The sequence below is a fragment of the Morone saxatilis genome, unplaced genomic scaffold (assembly GCF_004916995.1).
Source record: "Morone saxatilis isolate NCDOM2014 unplaced genomic scaffold, NCSU_SB_2.0 Contig18, whole genome shotgun sequence".
Classification (NCBI taxonomy): domain Eukaryota; kingdom Metazoa; phylum Chordata; class Actinopteri; family Moronidae; genus Morone; species Morone saxatilis.
In genome coordinates, this window is record NW_023339740.1 from 1752117 (window position 1) to 1759125 (window position 7009).

The window sequence follows — 7009 nt, forward strand, 5'->3', positions numbered from 1 at the left end:
TTCAATACCATGAAGTTTAAAGCATTGTTCTCTATTTTGCACAGACAGTTCTGAATTTGAAAGCCATGTTGATATATGTAGCATCAGTGGGCATCCAATAAAAGCATAATGTGTTAATTCCACAATAGGAGATATATTGTTACCTAACAGTTTTGGTGTAAAAAGCTGACATGAGTATCGGTATCGACCAACAACCTTCCAATTGGGGGGGCGACCCGCTCTGCCTCTGAGCCACAGCCGCCCCTATTCTGAGGTTTATACATTACACAGAGAAAAACAGGGTCAAGGTCCAAAGCTGGCAGCACACTTTCTGGCATAAAGGGCGTAAATATTGATTTACACACACAGATCCATACATAGATTGAGGCTGCCCCTTACAAGGAGTTTGCAATCTCCCCTTCTACTTATTGAACCCTATCAAATTTTTTGTTAGATTAGGTGATTATGGTGCCTCAGATTCCTGCCGTTACTTGGCCATGAGACATATCAGACTTGGCATCCAAAGCAATCACAAATTAATAAATTTAATTAAATTTACTGCCACCTATTTTGATTACCAATTATTCGCAGACATCATAACCCTAACCCTACTTTGAGCTTTGGGAAACGCTGATCAATGTTTTTCACAATTTTCTGACATTTTATGGACAGAACTAATCAATTCATCATGAAAATGTTCAACAAATTTATCAAAATGAAACTAGTTGCATCCCTAAAGAAAAGGCAAACTCTTGCATCCTGCTCCTTCTTGAAAGGCATCCTAGAATCAGTAATATCTTACTATGGCAAACTACATAAAATAAAATGACAATTTGTCATAATGTCTCTTTTCTTTCCTGATGCCCCATGTTTGATAAATGTGCCAATATCGGGCTGATATCAGCCAGGCATTAGACCTCACGAGTAGGTGGATGGTGGAAGTGGCTCTCGACTCCAAGTGTACTGAAGGAGACGCATGGTTGTCTACACTCTCCTTAGGCCAAAGACCATGTACCGTAATAAAAAATCAATGTAAATTAGGATTGACACATATTTTTACTCTGGCACTAGCTGACATTGTTTCAAGGGCCCAGTCACAGGGCAACAGCAGAACATTTTGTCCTTACTTGGTCTCAGTCACGAAGAACTGCAGGGTAGGAATTATACCAGGGCCAGTGCCGTTGATGCCCTGCCGTGTGGCCGTAACGCCCCTTCTAAAATGGACTAACCACACAGTCAGTTTGGCATTGCCCTGCTTTGAACTGGCTACTGTGCCCTTGAAGTTTGGACTGTATATATATATATAGCACCTCGTCTTCCAACCACTTAAAGCACTGTACACAACATGCCACATTCATTGTGATGACAAAGGCCATCACAAACAGAAAGTAACGGACTCACATACATTCATACACCAATGCACAGCAATTTGGTGTGTAGTATCTTGCTCAAGGACACTTACAGCAGGAGGAGCTGGGAATCAACTGACAACCTTCTGATTAGTGGATGACCCACTCTACCACCTGAGCCATAGCCACCAGTACATCAACAGTAGCACAATTTCTCCCACAAATATTTTTAGAACCACAGATGGTTCAGAAAGTTGATGTTGTGAGGAACTTTGATGTAACGTTAACAGAAGGGTAATTATGTTACTTGAGTTCTGCATTCTAAACCTTACTAAGATATGCAAGCATTATCAGTAAAATGTACTTAAAAGTATGAAAAATAAAATGGGTCATTGTGCAGTACAATCATCCCTGTTAGTTTTTTACTATTATATATGAGGTTTTTGTATTAATATTACTGCTGCATTAATAAGTATGTTGCATTTTCCTGCTGTAGATGTTTAGGATTGAGCTCATTTTTTTATATGCTATTGGGTAGTTTTGGCCTTGGTGCCCTAATAAATTTGGACTTATCAAAGCCAAAAGTGGCCTTGTCTGGAACTGGTGCAGCCCTGGTTATGGCAGCAGTTCAGAGAAATGAAGGGTCAGTGTGTATGGTTTTACAGGGTAGTCTGGGGGACACAAACATTCATGCACAAGTCCTGCACCAAGCTGGCAGGTTTGGTTTGCTCTTGTGTGGTGCTCCACTGGAAGATGCTTGACATTTCTAGTTGACCTACCTAACATAGTTTGGTTTACACATCCTGAGACACACAAACACACACATACAAACACAACCAGGTCAGAGTTACCTTAGTTTAGCCTTAAACCCACAACTTGAGGCACACATTATCATCACACACACAAACACACACTGAGTACTTCTCCTAACATCACATTATTGGGTGCGTCATAGAAGCCCTTAGACAAATGGATACAATTCCATCCAGCCTGCTACAGGCTCCAGCAGAAGGCTCTATTCTAAAATTAACATGTTAATTTGCATTACATGAATACAGTATTGTGTATCAGTAGGCACTGCTTAGTGACCTTCCATGAGTTACGCCAGAAGCATGCTCAGAGTGGAAATCATGACACAGAAAGATAAAAATGTTAACCTACTGCTAGAAACTGCAGGGAATTAGCATACATTTGCTAAATGAGACTGAAGAAATTAAATATTATATGACTTATTTACGTCACGTACGTTATTTACGATAAGATGGTGATTTCTATAAGACCTCTGTAATTACACATATTTTTATCATAAACAATTTGGTACAGTAGAAGTCTTGGAGTGAATTACATTTCTTAGTCTTGCCAGACCAAATGTAGAATGTATCAATTCATCTCAGACTCATTTTCTTATCATAGCCCTCACAGGTTTTATATTTCTGAAGAGAGGCCAGTTAAATTCCACAAGCTACAAAATTCCTCTTCGTCAAATGAGGTGTGAAGGCAAGCATGATTAGCATGACTGAGGCTTGATTATTACAGCTGCAAACACAAGGCCTAATCAGCTGTGGAAGGTTTTCCTTTCGGCCTCATTTTAGGATTATTTTCCTGGTTTCAGAGACTTGCAAGGAATTAAGCATTTATCACTGGTTAGATTTGGACAAAATAGATCTGCTCTTCGAGGGAGCTCTTTTACAGTATATCACATACTGCAGACACTACAGTACGAACCAAAAAAGTAGAATTTCTTCAACACAGCTGTACAGATGGGTCATTTATTGTCTTATCTTTCCATTCAACCATGAGCAAATACACATTCAGCACATTGTTGTGCTTCCTTTTTGTCCATGCAGAGAGAGCATTCATATTCAATTATGCCCATCCCTAACCGAGTACACACAAAGAGTCTGGGAGATTCTATTAGAGTCATTTTGGATGTTGCTCTCGTGGTAATGGTGCTCTTCTGGGACAAACACGGTGGGGACAGGACTGAGGAGGTAAAACGGCATGGTTATTAATGTAGATTTTGAGTGTGCATTTCAGTGTGTATACGTGTGCGTAAACATGTCCCCCAAAACAGAAAAATCCCTCATTTTACACTTGAGTCCCATTTAATGATTTTGTGTGTAATTGTGTTTGTAGAGTACATATGAATTTTAATGCCCACGCTTAAAATGCTGTATCTTTGAGTGTGCAGAGCCTCATCCTTGTTCTGCTTTTTATTAGGTAACATCCAGCTTTGGTAATTCTGTGTAAGGAATGCAGCTTTCAACTCTCAAAAACAGTAAACGTGATACATCAAAGAGGAAAAAAAGCATACTTTTCCATTGGTAATGCGAAAGGAGTCGATTGGTGTTTTTTAGTGGCTTTACCCTACGTTTAAAAAACCTGCATACATACATACATACATGTTCTAATTTTGGTGTAAAAGGGTATTTTACAAAATGTCAACACAGAGGGTCTATAGACATCCACAAAATCAGTCTTTACGCAGATGATTATGATTATTAGATGATTATTCCTACAGTACAGGGCCATTAGCTTTGCACAGAAATAGTTGGTAGAAATGTCCTTCAGAGTACTTTTTACTTTCATACTTTAAGGTACATTTTGGAGCCTGTAGTTTTCAGGTTTACTTTAGTAAAGAAGCTGAAACCGTACTTTTACTTTTACCAGAGTTTTTATTACGCAAGTATATGTACTACTTGAGTAAAGACTGCTGGTACTTTTGCCACCCACCTCTGGTCAGTATAATTGGTACAATGATTAGTTCTTTAGTGGTCTTGATTTGAAGCCAAGATTCCCACTGTTAGCTACACCATTTTTGGTTTTTTCTCTATATCTGTTATGAAGCATTCATGTGCTGGTGGGAAATTTTTACTATGGAATTGAGGGCTGCAGTGTTTTTTCAGAAGAACACTATCTGAAGGCTGCAAATGTCAACATAAGTGTTAGTGGAGGGACTCATAATTAACAATGAATATTTTCTTCACCTTTTTTCTCCACTGCTTAATTTATTTTACAATGCATTTATTACCTTACCCACTCCTCCTACATGATATATCCACTGCATATGCAGTAAATGTAGGTCATACAAATGTGGAAAAGGTAGGCGGATAAGAAATGATTTGGGGTGAATTTTTTGAATCCCTCTAAGAGGTTTTTACAACCAAAATGTTTCTATACTGAATATTTCCAGAAGGCAATCATAGTCTGTAAAGATTCAAATTATTTTCCCTCTTGCTGAAAATGCTTGTTTTAAATCCAAACCCTGCACATTTCTCCTGACAAATCTTTTTTATTTAGCTCTTTGAGAAAGCTGGAGGCATTAACACATTATAACTGCCCCCTCAACCATTTTTCTGACCTCCATATATACCCTCAGCACAGCATCACCAATTCTGTTCTACAAACACCCCAAAAATAGCCCTCCACCCATCACACACAATTACCCTCAGCAACACAACACACACACATAAATAAATAGTGTAGGTACAAGAAAGCCAGCAGTCAAAGTAGATCACAAACTAGCAACACACTATTTCACCAAGCATTAGCATCAGATAAAGCCTCTTCTAACTTGTAATACTAAAAATAATTGTCTTAATGTAAATAATCAACTGGGGAAGTTCAGTGGTCATATTAGTTAAATTTGTACGCTATTCACCTGTAGTGTCTCCCTCTAACAGAAACACTTACGTTTAATGATGCTGACACTTAACTTCTGGATGTCCACCCACTCTGTTGTGACCACTTAGAAGACCTGGTGAGACAAACAGAAAAAATTAACTATTAATTACTTAATTATAACCTCAATCCTGTTGTGCAAACAAATAACATACAGTTTATCAATCAGTTTAAAGACAAAGCTCCACAGATGAATGAGTATCTGCTATTATATTATAATAAGCAATATCTGTGATCATACTGTATCAGAGGGTGTGGGTCACTCTGACTGGCCCCCCTGACAGGCAGGCTGATGTAATACTGATTAGATCTACAGCTACACAAGCTCAAGTCTTTGTGCGGAGAGAGACTGTTTGCAATAATATAAGTCTGAAGAGAAGACTACTCATTAGTCTTTGCCAGTCTGAGCGCAAAAAGAAGTGGAAGATAAAGTACAGCAGACAGCACACACACACACACACACACACACGCCTCAGGACTGTCTGCAGCAGTGTTGTTTCTTCAACTGTGTGTTTTCGCTTTCAAAGAGCACGTCTGTACGCCAGCTGCTGCCCTATGGATCGCAGGCTGCTCTTTTCCCTCTTTCTTTTTGTCCGTCTTGTCTGTGTTGCTGCTGCTGCACACACTCACACGGAAACACACACCAACACACAGTCTGCCTGGAGGTCTGTGGAAAAGCCTCTGTGGGAATATAAAACACACACTCTAGTACAGTTTGTGCTACAGTGACAAAATGTTTCAGTCAATACAGTAAAATCGTCAGTTACTGTGCAAACTGTACCTTTACACACACACACACACACACACTCAGCTGCAACAAAAGTCCATTTCCAGCTAGGGCTGCTTCTAATGATCCTTTCCACAATTAATTGTTGAGTTGTTTGTTCCCTAAAATGTCAGAGTCAGATATTGAGTCATATGGAAAAATACTATTTATGAGTTCAGTCGACAGTTTCCTAATAAGTTTATGGTCTCAATCTCTAGTTTCAGTCTTATTCCATACAGCATGATGTTGGATCCAGATTCTGTTACTGTGTTGACTATTTCTAGTGTCCTGGTTTCTGTTTCGGGTCTTGGTGGGGCACAGACATATCAGACTACTCAGTTATTTTAAGACTAGTAGTGCTGCTAAGCTTCTGTCTGATTTAGTTACATTTCTCAGCAACTTTGTTTTCTCAGGCTAACACAAGTACACTGACTATGACAAGATGTTACTGAACATTAACTGTGTTCGCTGCGTGTATCAACTGGGGGTTATTTTGGGTCTATCTCAGAAAACCTAATGTAATGAAGTGTGATGTGGTATGGGCTACACAGCAAATCAATAATTCATCATTTTCATGAGTTCTTTTGTTGGGATTACTTAAATTTGCTGTTAAATTCGTCATACAGTGTGTATGTAAATGCATCTATCAATGTAGTTAGTCGCGTTATGAAAAATATATTGGTGGTGGTTAAACACCAGCATGAAAATATCACTGTTCATAAGCTGTTACGTCATCTTAAACTTGAGCTGATTACTAAAGAGTTCATCAAATATGTGTTTAAGCAATACACCCCTCTCTGATGACAGTATGGCACATATTGAGCATCTAGGGAAAAAATGTTTAACTGGGTTAAGTGCATTGCCAAAGGGTGCAGTAGTAGTATGCCCTACTTGAGGAGATTGTATGTGAATAAGGCTGCAAGGCTGTGTAATAATACTGACATGCTGCTCGTCATCTTGTTCAGCAGCACCACCGTCTTAACTGAAGTTCTCAACCTGACCCAACTTCACCCTAACAACCTGAAAATGTATGTTTAGGCTGACTGGTTTAAGGCGAGGGTTGATTGTGAGGTTACTGACAATTAGTTAGAGGAAGGACTGGGTAATGCATACAGTGGTTACGGTTAAAATTGCAATCCCCATTTACACCCTCAGCATGGTCCATGTTCTGTTTGTGGTCTGTGTAGTTGTGTAGTGTAAATTGTCCCATTCAAATTTGATCATGTCAAGGTTG

At 39.1% G+C, this 7009-nt stretch overlaps 1 protein-coding gene across 1 annotated transcript in view; it reads right to left on the reverse strand.

Annotated features, from left to right (window-relative positions):
- Positions 1-6031, reverse strand: part of nfasca (neurofascin homolog (chicken) a) — a gene marked incomplete at its 3' end in the record, with an annotated part of 54110 nt that extends 48079 nt beyond the window's left edge. Inside the window, 3 exon segments of the mRNA XM_035662194.1 lie at positions 5022-5085; positions 5251-5690; positions 5791-6031.
- Positions 6032-7009: the final 978 nt, after the last annotated feature.